Source organism: Labrus mixtus, chromosome 1, assembly GCF_963584025.1.
Source record: "Labrus mixtus chromosome 1, fLabMix1.1, whole genome shotgun sequence".
NCBI lineage: Eukaryota > Metazoa > Chordata > Actinopteri > Labriformes > Labridae > Labrus > Labrus mixtus.
The window spans coordinates 26,841,000-26,855,856 of NC_083612.1; the positions used below are offsets into that span (position 1 = coordinate 26,841,000).

At 41.1% G+C, this 14,857-nt stretch overlaps 1 protein-coding gene across 2 annotated transcripts in view; it reads right to left on the bottom strand.

Annotated features, from left to right (window-relative positions):
* sema4bb (sema domain, immunoglobulin domain (Ig), transmembrane domain (TM) and short cytoplasmic domain, (semaphorin) 4Bb) overlaps positions 1-12,823 on the bottom strand; it is a 56,837-nt gene extending 44,014 nt beyond the window's left edge. The window contains exon 1 of one of the 2 annotated variants that reach the window (XM_061040380.1): positions 12,593-12,823. The gene's annotated coding sequence lies outside the window, so the exon portion shown is untranslated. Of the gene's footprint in view, positions 1-1,888; positions 2,130-12,592 lie in introns of those variants that run through there. The other variant, XM_061040372.1, reaches the window with a different exon arrangement.
* Between the last annotated feature and the right edge of the window lie 2,034 nt (positions 12,824-14,857).

The following is a 14,857-nucleotide window of genomic DNA, read 5'->3' on the forward strand; positions in this document are numbered from 1 at the left end:
CCTGTATACAGGACCTGCAGGTCATGCATATGTATATGAATAGCCCTGAAACCAGCAGACAAAGCTCAAAACAGACTCAGCAAATGTGGCTGGAGCCGGGTTTCAGTGAATGCAAATGCAAACCATTAAAACCTTATCGCCTATGTGTAAAGCCGGGTGTGACTTTTCACAGTTTAGGTTGCAGTAACGCTACGAGAATTCTTGCAGATTCCTGAAACTGTCTCTTCTCCAGTGCCAAATGTTCTCCCTGCAGGACAACCTGAGAGAAAACAAAACGTGCATGGGATTTTTTACACACTGCAACAACAAGACCTTTCTGAACTGATCTGCACTAACTCAACTCAGCTGATGAAAAGGCGGCGTGCCTGGCTTCATGCCTGCCCCGTCATCCTGGGTGCATTCTGGCTGCAGCCCATGAAATGACTGTTTTCCCACTTCTCAGCCAGTATGAGAGGGCTGCAGCACTGGGGACCTTGAACACGCAAGTTCCCATCAGCCAGCACTGACTGCTCTCTGTCCCTCTGGTCTCTGCTGTGGGGACGTCGCTGTAACCTTCTGGGGGATAAAAGCAGAAGAGTGACTTCTCTCCCCACTTTCCACTTCGCTTCTAAATCTTTTACCACAACCTCTCCACATGCTGACCATTCCTCTAAAGTTGTTACAGTGGGTGGAGGGCTGGGTGGAGTCTGTGTTTGTTTTGAGAGTTTGATTGTGTGGGTGGGGGTCTGCATGTGTGTGTTTCAGAAAAGGAGAGGGAGAAGGAGTTTAAATACTTTACGAGTGCTTCAAAAGAAGAGATTTCTGCAGCTTTGTTTACAGTGAGAGACTACTAATACTATAATATTATTATCAAAGTTACTGATACAGTATCACACACACAAACAAAAACAAGAGCAGCAGGGGCCCTGAGGTAGAAAAGACTGTTCCACTGGTCATTTACAGTCAGATCCCAACCAAGCATATCAGCACCATCTAAACACTGAACTCACACGCATCACAGCCTCCAGATTTGATCCATCAGTTCAGGGTGAAAAACAAAGCTCACAACCACTCGTGGTTTGTGCCTCCTTGTTGGAGAGCAATAAAAGGATGCTTCATCAAGAATCAAAATGGTGTTTGTTTTACAGAAATGCAGACTGATAATAGAGGCATGTCAACACATTCTTCAACAGGGCGATACGAGGAGATGGATGTTTGGGAGAGAGAGAGAGACAGGAAACCAGCAATGTGTCATTAAAAAAAAGTGTAAGAGCAACACAATCAATTCCAACAGGCTTTTTCGTTTAAATAATTAAAAATGTATGACAGCCAGTGCTACAAGAGTGTTTGTTGTTTGTTGTTTTTTTAGCTACATGTGAATGGCAGCTGTTCACCCATATGGGAAGATAGAAAGCAGAGGGGCCAGTCCATGTCTCCTTCAACTAAATAGCCTGCAGTAGCCTAGCCTTTATAGGCCTACTGTTTTCCTAAGTTTGGATGCAGATAACCTATAAAATGTACAAGCCTATATGAGGAGAAGGCTGTGTGTGCCTTCAGTGTTGTTCTGTGTTGAAGCAAATGTAATCAAAAACAGCTTTAATAGCCAAGATTTATTCAGCTTATTTTTCTCATAATTACCTCACAGAGGAGTAGAATAAGAGCTACAGAATAGACAGCAATGTCAACAGACGCTCTGCATGAACATACTTTAACTCTGTTTAATGTCGACCATTAGACAAGTATGACATTACAACATTACAAATATCAGAAATTCGCTTTAAAGACGTTTTAAATCTCCCCGTCTAAACGAATAAAGGGATACTGGATTTAAATATTTGGGTCAAATTTCTCCCTGAAGGTGTTTAACCTGAAAACGTAAGACCACCGAGCAAACATTAAAAGACCTTACCGTACAGGAGCTGCAGTGAAAAAAGAAAGAAAGACTCTCCGTCTCTGCTCAGGTCTTCACGTTTGTTTGTCTTCCCAGAGAAACGTATCGAAAGATTGACTGAAACACCTTGTACATCCCCAATGTGCGTTTCAGTATGTGTACAAAGAGTCCGTTAGTGTGTCCGTGCAGTGGAGTCCATCCTCTGTGTACAAGAAGACGAGCCTCCTCTACTACACGCGCGCACACACACACACCCACAGACACACACACACACACACACACACACACACACAGGGCTGGTCGCTTCAAGCTCCTAAACTTTAGCTCCGCCCACAGCACGAGCTGCCGGCTGCAGCAGCCACAGACTGTAGGAGGAGTCAATGACACACATGTGCCAATCATTTCCTCAAGAAGTCACTCTTCAATATTTACAGTCTATGCTCTTCACTCAAAGATGCAGGGAAATATCTTCTCAGCCTCAGTCCACTCGATTCTACTTATTCCCTTTCTTTGCAAAAGCTTGAATTGATCGCCTTACGACTGTTTCTGAATGCAGACATCTAATTTTCACATAACCCCAAAAAGATAAGATAAGATAAGATAAGATAAGATAAGATAATACTTTATTGATCCCCAGAGGGGAAATTCGGGCGTTGCAGCAGCACAGACAAGAAAGCTCAAAATACACATTAAACAGAATAGATAAGATAAATAAAAATAAAAACAGGGGGTATATACAAGTACAAAATGAATGATGAAGTTAACTATGCAGGGAATTGAGAATTGAGACAGTATTTGCAGAGAATGACAAGATAAAGTGACAAAAGGCTGCATACAAAAACCTCTGAAGTGTTACAATTTCTTACTATAATTTAGATACTGTATTGTAAAGAAGTGCAGGCTTTTCAAACAAAGATTTATAGGACATTTATCAGACTTGTGGGAAAACATAGCGTGAATGTGAACATTCATATTCTGTATATTGTATGTAGGACTATCTGATTGTTATGGAGTAGTCTCCCACTAAATGTTTAATAACTTCTGAAATACCAGACAGACAGAGAGGGTTATGTGTCCTGAAGAAGAAGTAGGCTATTCATGGCCAAAGAAAATGCAGGAAATCAGTTTCCCTTGCAAACCAATATTCTGTATACATTTTTAATAAGATGTCAAGAGTATAAGAAGATGATTGATTCAGTTACAATATTTTAAAATTATATTCTGAAATATACTGAATGTGTCATGTTGCAGAGCAGATGAGAAGTCTAACAGTTTCACATCTCTTCTACCTTATCAATGTCTATTTTTTTGGACTGATTTCTTCACTGAAATAACATTTTGCTGCCGTGTCGTTTCAGCTATCAGTGTTAGGCCTACTCTCTTTCTCACCTCAAGACCCTGCAGCCTTCAAACAATGAATGACAACTGAAAGCATCCACCACAAAAAAGAATTACAGGGGATTATGTGCAAAGGCAAAGACCTGAACACAACCAGACTCAGCCTTGTAATCTCTTTTTTTGGCAACAGAAAAGGGGAAAGAAGATTGTTGTATTAAACCTTTAGTTCTTCTTTTAAAACGTAAAACAAAAGACACATTCTGCTCAACTCAGGGCATCAAATCACGTGTCCTGTGCAAAACAAGACACAACTCTTTACACCTGCAGTGGAGGAGATAACATGAATAATAAGTCTCTGGTCACTCTGCTTTCAGTGACATGTGGCGATGTGAGAACTTGTCAGAAATTAGAAGAGTGTTAACACTGAGAAAAAGTGACAACAGTATAGCCACGCCATGCTGCAGGCTGCATCCTGACAGAGGCCTGACACTCTTGGAAACGTTTTCACTCTCTGACTGGTTTTGCGTGACTGTGCCACCGATGAAGGAAAGGCCAACACACACATCCCTCACACATATAATCAGGAAAAATCAGTGGAAACTTTTTCTATTTTGCTTTGTGGCATTGTCTATTTCTTTGACCATTTGCACATATCTGTGCATTGTATGCTCACACTTGCTCTCCATCATCTACCAGCCCTCAGCAATCCTTCAAATTCAATCAAGGATTATTTCTGATTTAGATTAAAATCAACAAATGATGCTAAAGTCAGGCTAGGAGCAGGTGTAGGAAGAAACCAGCAGTATGAACTCTTTTAAAAGTGCTCAGAATGATCTTTATTACTTTTCTGCTAGCTCCGAAGTGATGTACCCTGTATTAGTATTGGAAGGCATTTAGCTAAATGACCCCCTAAGATGTAATCGATTTCACACTAAACAAATTGTTTAAAAAATTGCCGGAGCCAATTTTTCCCTAACTCCTCAAAAAAGTGAAAAAAAAAAACATATTTGCCACACAGTCATCAGATGCTGAAGATTCAATAACTAGAAGTGGATTATATCTGCAGCAATTTGTGAAACACTTTCATGAGAATTACGAGGCCTGTAGTGGTGATCAGCCCAGTGTTTGATGATCTGAGAATTTGCACTTGAATAAATCATCTCTGAGTTGGGGTAAAAACAATTATTGATTAAAAGGCAGTATTTCAAGTATTTGAGGTTGCATTTCACAAACGCTCAGTTGCTGACCCAATCATCCTTGCTGCTGCACTCAGATAATAACCCTTTGTCATGGGACGTGAACGCACCGTGAAGCATTCAGCAGCCATTCATATTAAGGTCACACCACCCGTCAAGCTTTTATTGGGGTTAAGTATATGACAGACTCTTTCAGTAATGCACAACACCAGATTTGGTGACTTGCTTAAATGTTCAGGGATTTAATCCCACCAACAAGCTCTAAGCTCACAGCCGAGCAGGGCCTTGATAAACAAATGATCTCTAAATGTATTTGTGTCGCCTTATAAAGTGTGTTACAATTATTGTTAGCCCTAACAGAAAACAAAATGAGAACTTGCAAAAGTGTGAAGTAAAGATTAAAAAACACATACACCTCTCGCCATTCTAGCTTGTGTGGTTTCAGGCTGGAAATCCCTATTAGTTTGCAATCCCCCCTCCTTGTCCTCACTGACATATCTCAACGGCTTTTAAATGGAAAATTGGAATTCCTTCCTGACATTTATGATCCCTAGGGGATACTTATCATATCAGTGATTCTACGTTTTCCATCCTGTCACTTTACATTAAAAATAAGATCTAAAAACAGATATCAGCGGAATCTGAATTTGAGGGACAAGACTTTTGGTATCTGAAGTCTTTCTTCTGTTTGTAGTCTCCTATTGCATTTCAGGGTACTTCAGTTCTATGCAAGAACACCGTCTGTGGAGAGTAAAAGAGGCAGAACGAATTGGCTACAATGCAATCCCAGAATTCATCTTTCCGATTGTAGAAATCTTTGCTCTGTTAAACTCTGTTGCTATTCAGACTATAAACAAGACCAGCACACAGAACAGGAAGCTTTCAGGGCCGACAGTACCTGATTGGTGCAGAGACTGAGTCAAAAGTACCTGCAAAAACAAGTGTTACTTCTATCAGCTGAACAAAGATTAGTCTCAATTTACAAGAATATTAAATGGTAAGATTTGGTTTTATGCCTGTATGACTTCAATAAAAAAGACTTTTATAGATATCTAGCCTATTTGTTTTGAGATAACATGCGATGAGTTGCCTCTGTTTAAGGGTGTGATGACCAGAGCTGTTGACATGTAACAAGGTCAAACTCTGAGGGCTCCACGCCTGCAGGCTATGATGATGTCAGAGCAGCCCGGTGCAGTGTCTTGCAGCAGACCCAAAGGTGCTCTGACTCATCCCCGTGTCCTCACCTTGTCCGCTCCGACAGTCCCTGAAATGTCCCCACATCTTCCTCACTCTCTCTCTCTCTCTCTCTCTCTCTCTCTTCACACAGGAGACTGTCTCTCTTCATTCACGCTGATGATTCATGACTATTCAAGTGATGCAGCACCCCATTTTGAAGGTGTCCCATTTTCCTTCGCTATAAATCGTCTTCAAGTCGACAAGTTGGTCATATTTCATGGATAAGCATGACTTGCTGTTTTGATAAATTTAAATCACACTGCTAGTGCTGTTGACTGTGACCATTCGTTTATTGGTAACTGACGTAAACAAATGTTTCTTGAAGATAAGAACTAGAAGAAATATAGTTCCAAGTAACTACGTCCAACGTCCGGTGAAGTGAACGCTGGCACGTCTCTGCCGCTGCGCTCCGGTTCCTCTGACTGTTTTTTAATGTTTTTACTGATCTACGGACTTTTTGCATTTGTTGTATTCTTACCTGGACACACTTCAAAAAAGATCAGATTACGCGGTGAGTTAATTTGGACTAGTAGCCTATTAGCTTACATGCGTGTAGGGCTCCCACTCCTCACCTGGGCTGCTTCTGCTGCCGGAGCCCTTATCTAGTCAACCATGTTTGTTTGGTCCGTGCTCGTCTGGACTGCCCTGTCCTTGATCTTCAACCCAACGGCAGCGGTAATCCGTTACACAGCCGCTGAGCTCCTGCAACTACGCTTCCACCTGTCCGATCCCCCACCGGCTTTGCATCTCTACCTGGACATCGCTCGTCATGCCCGTCGGAAATATATCCACTGAGGTTCCCGACAGGGCTTTCAAATTGACGACTCCACACCAATACAAACCATCTGGTCCTCATCTCGTCAACCCCGAAGAAACTCCAGGCGGAAAGTTGACCTAGCCAGCCTAGCCAGGTCGGCTAATGTCACCGTCAAACATGACCACAAAGAAGTCAACTTCGGATTATTCAACACCCGCTCTCTTACCAGCAAAGGTCCTCTCCTCCAGGAGCTCCTGGTTGACCGTAAGATTTAATTTTTGTGTTTAACTCTGAAACGTTGCAACAACCTAATGACTTTTCACAGCTGAATGAATGTACCCCTCCTGGGTTTGTTTACATCTGTAAACCCCGTGCCTCTGGCAGAGTCTCACGAAGAATTGGAAAGTGTCGCCTTCAGTTGTCATTTGAATCTATTGCCTTACAACTGAATGGGCCTACACCTACCATAGTGGCCACTGTCTATCGTCCACCAAAGCCCAATACTGATTTCTTGAATGAATTTGCTTCCTTTTTAACTCATCTGTGCTCACTCAACATACAATTGCTGGGAGATTTTAATATACATATGGATAATATTAACAATGCCTTGACTAAGGACTTTACATCTTGCCTTGACAGCTTTGGATTGCAGCAACATATTGATTTTTCTACTCACTCCAAAGGACATATCTTGGACTTAATTTGCTGCTCTGGCGTCACTCCTCTTGACTGCACTGGACTTCTTATTCACAGAGAAATGTACAATAACCACATTCTCCACTACAAGGACAGTCTCTCTACAGCAAAATCAACTCACTACGCAGGTATCATCAGCTCAGGTGAAGGGAATACAAGGACACTGTTCTCCATCGTCAACAACATACTACGACCACCGGACTCTCTTGCTTCTCATCTGTATTCCGATCTGATAGTTATAAGTCCATTATCAAAGTGTCACTTGCTGTTGGCTCTGTTCTTGCTGTTAGCCTGGGCCCACAAGGTCTTAGAGGACCATCATTAAGACCACCAATGTCCCTACAAAGTTACATGACAATCTAATCGTCTTTAATATTAAAAAAAAACATATTGTAGAAATGTGTGTCCTTTGGAACACATGTCATAACCCAGTCAGGTTTTATCATAACCAATATATGCTGTCTAATTTCAGTCAGGTCCTAAGTGCTGACCAACAGATTGACCATGGCAGCTCTATAGGGCGTCTCATGGGATCTGGTTAATCTGGACAATACAGAGTCCTCACTTAACATTCAAACGTCTTCACTGATTTGTTTCAAATTAATTTTCAAGCCTTTAGTAGTTAAAACAAAATGTAATTCATCAACTCTGAGCCAAATACATTCAAATCTTAGCACATGAAATCATGTCTGCATGGATACATAACAGAGACTGAAAATTGAATCATTTGGTGTTGTATACAACCTCTATAAGAACAGCGACAGACCTCACGTCAAAATTGTTTTCAGTAATAGACAGAATGACCAAACAGCATCAGTGCGACCCCAGCAGACAGCAGCTCATGTATCAAAGGCTGTTCTCACATTACCGCTCCTGAAAATTCCTGGAGAATTTCAGGCAGACTGCCCCTGAAATTGATTGTTCACACATGCACTTTCATTCCTGACATGTTCAATGATCCGATGGGATTTTTAGGCTTTTTTTGGTCCCACTACACAATTAAAGCTTAGAGGTTTACAAGCCAACCCGTACATACAGCTAATCTTTAATTCAGCTTCAGATACGGCTGTGGGTTCTTTGCCATGTTGTCATCCAATTTTCATCTGATGTCTGTTATTTTTATTAAGGGTTGTCTAAAAGGTGACAAAGAGGATAAAATGTCAAAAATATATTTTTTAAAAATGGAAGAGAATCAGAACATACTGGATCTAGCTGATCTGTTTGGATTCCTCTTTAGCTCCCCTAACAAATAAGAACCAATAACTGCTGTCTGACACCTTCTGTGCTCGCACAGGGGGGAAGAGCTGACATGTAGCATTGATTCAAATTCTATAGGATAAGATGAGATTAATGCACATTAATATGAGCTAGTTTCCCCCTGTGAGCTTGAGATAAATAACATGGACGACAGCTGGAGCAGTTAAAATGAAGACGTCAGTGTGTGTGTGTTTGCTCTGTACATATATTTTCTTTGTCTGGCTCTTTCTTCCTGGTTTTTCAGGCTGGGAGGCTGTGGATGCTGCAGGAGGAGGGCAGAGGTGAAGGTCCTGCACAGCTGCACAGTGGGAGGGGGGAGGGCTGTAGAAGAAAGCCTCAAGGCACTTTGAATAAATGAATGAGTATCTGATTTTTTATGAAATTCTCTTCATAACTTTATTAGCTCGGATATCAATACAGAGCAGCATAATAGAGGAGCATCGTTAAATGTGACAAGTTCCCTTTGTTCTTCTGATGTCTAATGACACGTTGGTCTATTAAAAAATGTTGGTGAAGAAATCAAATGAAATTCATCTGCAGTTTGGTCAACAATGCAAGTTTGACACATATACACGCATTTTAAGTGATCAGACATTTTTTAGTTGTTAATAATCGTCATTCATTGCTTTGTGGAAAGCTTGTTTAAATTTGAGTTTGTTTTGTTTTGTTTTGTTGAGAAAAAAGTGCCCAGTTTGGACTTGAGGGTGTTAACCCAACAGGTCAGGTCCAAAAATGACAATGAGACAAAACTCGATGTGATGCTTTTACATCTTTGCATTTTGTTTAAGTAGAAGGATGCGGTCCCTCCCTGTCCTACTCACACTGGATCAGAGAGATGAGGACCTGTTTGAATCTAAAGAAAGCATGGTTTTACTACCCAGGGGAAAGGAAAGTGTGACACCTCTTCTAGACATTAAAAAAAACCCATTATTTTTTACTTACATTAATGTATTATTATTTTTTAAATGTTCATTCATTTCATTGTAGTTACTGTTTTATTAATCTAATTCAGTTGTTTGATAGAAAGGGGGGCCGGGAAGTTTGTTAAGGGACAGATTCCTCAATGCAACTCAGCTTACTATTTCATTTCCTATGAAGAACTACTGTTTATGTATTGTTGTCTTCAATGTTTACCCTGTTATCATTCAGAACATGTCTTCTGTGATTAAATATAGATGTTTGTTTTTGGTGTCTGGCTTTGTTGTATTTTTCAATGATTTTTAAAAAATAGTGTTGCTGTTAAGAAGGGGAAGAAGAGGAAAAAAGTATTTCCCTGTACAGTTGTTTTTTTTAATGTCTACCATCGATAAAAAAAAAGACCTTTAAAGAAAATTAATAAGCTAAAATGACACCTAGCAGACAGCAAGCATTGCTGTGACACAAAGCAAGCCTTACGCCTTTATATAGTTTAAAGAGATGACTTAAATAACAACTCAAACCTGGTACATTTGTCCTGGATGGGAAAAAGTAGCAGAAGTGTATTCTGCAACAGGCTGTACATAGTTTGTGTGCTTTAAGTGGATTAGTGTTACATGGGGCTCAATGGAAATTAATCAGTTTCCATTTACAGAGCTACAGTTTTTGGCACCTCCAAGTTGTCTTTGTTTTTCAAGTTACATCTGGTTAAAAAAAGGGGGGGGGGGGTCAACATGAATATTTTCCTTTGCTCTCAAACTACTGCTCTGTTTATACTCTGTTAAATGTTTGTAAGTGCTATTTTTTTAAGCTCTAAGTTATGTTTTTGCAGGAATACCGCCCTGTACTCATTTTTTTTTCAATTCATTTGACTAATTACACTAAACTCATTTAGACATTGGACAAATGGGGACATTTCTTTTCCCCTTAGGGCAGTAGTGGACAGCTGAATCCTTTAATGTTTCCAGGATGGAAGAAGCAGAGCAGCCGGCATGGGTCTGGTTTTTCCCCACATGGTCAAATGTTTTATTCTTAGGAATACTTTGTGGTGTCTCTGTTCAGAGCGGATGGAAAACAAATCAAACACTCTGAATCTTTGATTAAAAAAGGGAAACAACAGCTGACGGTGCTCATATAGCTTGTTTATAGACCAAAGAGCACTCACACATGCACACACAAACACACCCATTGCACAGTGCAACAAAGCCATGACTAGTGCTCAAGAAGGTAACAGATACTTGAGGACTTTTCTAGGCTGCATTCAGGGTCCAAATCAGTAACACAGTAGGCAGAGTTGATGAAATATTGATCGAATTGACCTTCATACTTCTAGTTTTTCACTTTTCTGCCTTAAGTGAGTTCAAATATTTATATTTCCCTCAGATGAATTGTTTGACGTCAGTACAGATAACGAGGGTAAGACTTAAAAATCAACAGTTTTGGCAGCATGACATTTTAGCACATCTGATGTACAAACAGCACAAGTTCTGCAACCTCAACTTCACTTCACAGGAAACTCTCATGTCATTAATAAAAAAAAAAAAAGGAGTGGAAAATAAACACAATGAGAGGATGATCTAATGACAGACGAAATGCTTCAGGGAGAATATTAACATTCCGATTTTCTGCCTGCTTCATAAATAGCAGCGGATTAGAGCAACATTATCTCCTTGTCTTCATTTTAAAGGTTTTTGTGGGCAGTGGGTTGTAACAGGGTTTAAGCAATCAATAAACAATCTCAATGTGACCACAAACTAACCCCTCATAATGCCATAACAGCCAATGGGAACTGCACTGCACTTCCTCATTGCCTTACTTCCACATTGTTTTGCTGTTGGACCAGCATCCTAATTACTTTCCATTTATTCCTACAGAGAGCATTTCAGAGCTAAACAGCCTGGAGGAAGAGTTGTTTCATGTGCTAAACATTGATTTAAAAAAAACCACCAACATATTTGCACACGCTGTTCCGTTAGCGAGGGCAGATCATTTAAACAAGGCCAGCTGATTTCTAAAATATCTTTGGGTTTCTTCCTTTTCTATGTGGTTAAAGCTGCAATTATTGGTAATAATGAGCCAGCTGAAAAGCATAGCAAAGCTCATTTGTTTCTTAGTTAATTGAAGAATGAAATGCCAATTATCTAGCGTGCAAAATGCACCATCTTCTCGGTGATCTGGAGGCATTTGATTGATGTGTATGCTTACTAATGCATTAATTTTAGGCTTTACTTTGAAATGGAAAAGCAGTGAATCATGTCTGGCCTTTTGTCAGCTCTATGTTATATAGAAAGGCAAAAAACATCTGGATGAATTAGTCATGAGAGTGTCCACATGTGAGGTAGACCAACCATTATTAAATATTAACATTTCAACACACTGGATGTAAAAGGTTAGCTTGCAGTGCATCACTGTACTAAATGCAATTTGGTCATCCTCGGTCCAGAGAGGAAAATGCACCAGTGACTTCATTCTTTGCTTCCATTATCATTAATGTGTCATTTAGCAGCCAAAAGCTGAGGCAATAATAGAATTACTTTTCCTATTAGACTCAATGTCATTGAGCTACACAGTGAAAGAGCCCAGTGTACATAATGGAGCAGGAGAAGAGAGACAGAGAGAGAGGGGGAGAGAGAGAGAGAGAGCGCATTGCAAGTGTCCAAATGTCACAGGCGAACAAGTTCACAACATGCGCACACCCTGTTTTCTCAGTGATTCAACAGAAACAGTCTATATGTACATAATGAGACTGTCAGCGCTTTATTGCATCCAATTTATCATCCTCGCCCAGCTGGCAGGAATCAGAACTGAACCATCACAAAAATGCAGAAGCAGCTTTGCTTTACATTCGAGTGATTCAGCTGCTCTCAGAAAAAGGTGACTGACACATGAGGAAACCAAATCAAACAGAACTCCTTGGGCATATTAACGCTTCCAAATCCCATCTACATGCTTACAAGCAGATTTTTTTTATAGCTCACTCACACCCACGTGCATCCAATCACAGTCTCCAGCACCTTGCTAGGACACAGATGTACAATAAGCCAAGACCCTGATTGAATACAATTTATTGCCATGGCACCCAGCACTCAGATGACCGGTATCTGTAGTATCTGAGCAACCACACGCCACTTCCTTACTCCAGGCACAAACTCAGCTGCAAGCCTCTCCTCCTACTCCTCCTCCTCCCAGGCTGCAGAGGATGCCAGCTTTGCCTCCCGGTGTTTGTCCAGCACTCTCTGCAGGAAAAAAGCCACGTCCTTTCATCCTTTTGTCTTATCGTGCACCACAATTGCCTGCTGTCATTAGAGAGAAAAAGGAGGGACTCACCGCGTGCTTTTCTCCCCCCACGGCAGAAGACAGTAAGGAGCCAGGTGGAGCAAGCAGAAGCTGCAGTGGCGGGCGGAGGAATCCCCCTGGTAGTGTATGTGTAAGGGTGTGTGAGAGGGAGCGTGGAAGTGTGTGTGTGTGTGTTTGTGTGTGTAAGTGAATGTGTATGTGTGTGTGTATGTGTGCAGGGAGTCAGAGCTGATCCAGCAGATGCAGGCGGGAGCTACCAATCGAATGAGGATAGAGAGAGAGAGAGAGAGAGAGAGAGAGAGAGGGGAGTGTGTGAGAGACAGCAGAGGAGGGGTCTGATAGCATTACATCATGGGCTAGAGAACGGCAGGTTTGCAGGGGGGTGGGCTAGATGGGCTGGGGGACAGTGTGTGTGTGTATTTATGTGTGTCCTTGTGTTTGTGTTTGCATCCCCATCACTGTTCTCCCTCTGCAGCAGACAACAGGATGATTAAAGACTGTGTACATGCTGCATACAGTGCAGTGTCGTCATGCAGCCTGCACCTGTGTGCCGGTGTGTGTCTGCAATGCTTGTGTATATTCAACAGCTATCATCAAATGGGTATTATAATCACACCACCTTTCATAGATACTGTACCAAAACCTCCTCGTTACTATAAATAAGGGTTTTGTGTCTAGAAACACCCAGATGGTGATTTGCTTCCTCCTGTCACCTTTATTGATGTTGCACAGGCTAACAGTGTGCTGCTGATGTGCATTTTATAAAAAAGGGAGAAAAAAAATTCAGTCCCGCCCATTCCCACCGCAGGACACACACTCAGAGCTACGACTAATGGCTCCCTTGTCAGTTTTAAAAAAGCTCTGATGGACACTCAGTTAGGAAGTCACTGACATTTCAGGTGAGTGATTCCAAACACTTTCTGCTGCCTTTGACATATAGCACATCTCTAAGTGGAGGAGCAAAAACACACCTATTTCTACCTCGTGCAATAGAAATCACCTGTCTCTGTGCAGCCTGCCATCCCTAAAAAAAAAAAAAAACAAGGACGTAAGGAGATGAAGAGGCAGTGAGAAGGAAACAAGGGCGTTCAGAAGAAAACAATGACAGCTCAGGGTCATCGCTGCACCTCTGCTCTGTCTGTACCAATCTGGCACCAGACAGGCAGAAAACGAGATAGGAGGGATGCGAGTGGCAGAAACATGCAGATAAGAAAGGCTGTTTCCCAGCGCTCTTCATTAATTTTCATGAGTTACGTTTGTGTTTAGCCCGGCAGGCTTTGTATGACGTATCATGTGTTTTAATGCTGCATTCTAGTTTAGGACGCTTTATATCCACATAATGTCACTTTCTGCTTTTAAAAAGACCGTGTTAGCTTGTTGTTAAGATGCAGGAAGTTGTGTACATGACATCACTGCAGTTTGAATCCTGATATCTTCACTGCAGGGCAATTCCAACATAGACATAAAATGAAAGTTACTGTGTGCATCTAAAAGCCACTGAGGCTGACAATTTTGAAGTAGGTAACGCTGTTTCCCCCACGATGACTGAGCAAAAGAAGAAGCCGCTTGGAATAAAACTTTAACTTACCTGTAAAATGTTATTCTATGACCTCCACCATTTTATCTGTGAGCAAACACGTTAAAATACGGAAAAACTTCAAGTTCGGAAAAACTTCCACACACAAGTTGATGAATGCCAGATAAAAAAATATTTTTGAAGACTTGTTAACAACACGCCATTTCGTTGACACCATCTCATTAACACTGGTCACACATAAAAAGGTCACAAGCTTTTCCACCTAAAGCACATTAGGGCTGACAGCTGTGTGACGTAGCTGCTCCATCGGGGCTGGTTGGTGGGTGCTGTAGCTTGTGAGCTAATCATTAACTTAGTGGGAGGATAGCTGAATCAGCCCCAGAAGCTTCCAGAGCTTCTTTCATTTAGTCTGTTTACTTTCCACTATCGTTGTTACAGTTTTCGTTTTAAGGAGTTAAGAAACACAGCTTATCTAAAAAACAATCCTGATATCTGTTGGTTGGAAATCTCTTTAGCACAGCTTGGTCATTAATGAGACAATTGGTTCACAAAGTTTGATGAAATGATACACTTTTTGTTTCATAACTGTCAGCAGACTCTTTGTGGGACAATATGTGCTCATATTTACTGAAAAGAAGGGATCAAATAACTGGTACCACAGCAACAATAAGCAACAATTGCATCTTCTCTTTTAGACACAAGTTTGTCCCTTTGCAACCTCAAAGGTCAGCATTGTCAAGACTACTTACTGTTTGTTA